At 38.1% G+C, this 383-nt stretch overlaps 1 protein-coding gene across 1 annotated transcript in view; it reads right to left on the bottom strand.

The window, feature by feature from the left end:
• The window catches only part of LOC100961328 (liver carboxylesterase 1-like), a 15,910-nt gene that overhangs the window by 9,948 nt on the left and 5,579 nt on the right, over window positions 1-383 (bottom strand). The window lies entirely within an intron of this gene.

The raw sequence follows: 383 nt of genomic DNA on the forward strand, positions 1-383 counted from the left end.
CTTGAGTGAAATAGATGGGTGTTGCTGCATTGCAATAAAACTTTATGGGCATGAAATTAGAATTTCATATCATTTTCATGGTTCATAAAATATTATTTTTCTTTTGTTTTCTTAATTGTTTAAAATTAAAAAATTATTATTTAGCACCCAAAGCCCATAGAAACTGAAGCCCAGATTTGTCCTCCCTGTCCTCAGGTAAGACACTGAGAACTACACATTGATGCATGGAAAAACTTTGACCCCAACCCAGAACCTCTTCTCAGCTTAAAAATAATGTGAGAAGGTAGCACCTGTAGCTCAGTTGGTAGGGCACCAGCCACATTCAAGGCTGGTGGGTTTGAACCCAACCAGGGCCAGCTAAAACAACAATGGCAACCAAAAAA

Source organism: Otolemur garnettii, unplaced genomic scaffold (genome assembly GCF_000181295.1).
Source record: "Otolemur garnettii isolate 467f Iridium unplaced genomic scaffold, OtoGar3 scaffold00058, whole genome shotgun sequence".
In the NCBI taxonomy this organism is placed as follows: Eukaryota; Metazoa; Chordata; class Mammalia; order Primates; family Galagidae; genus Otolemur; species Otolemur garnettii.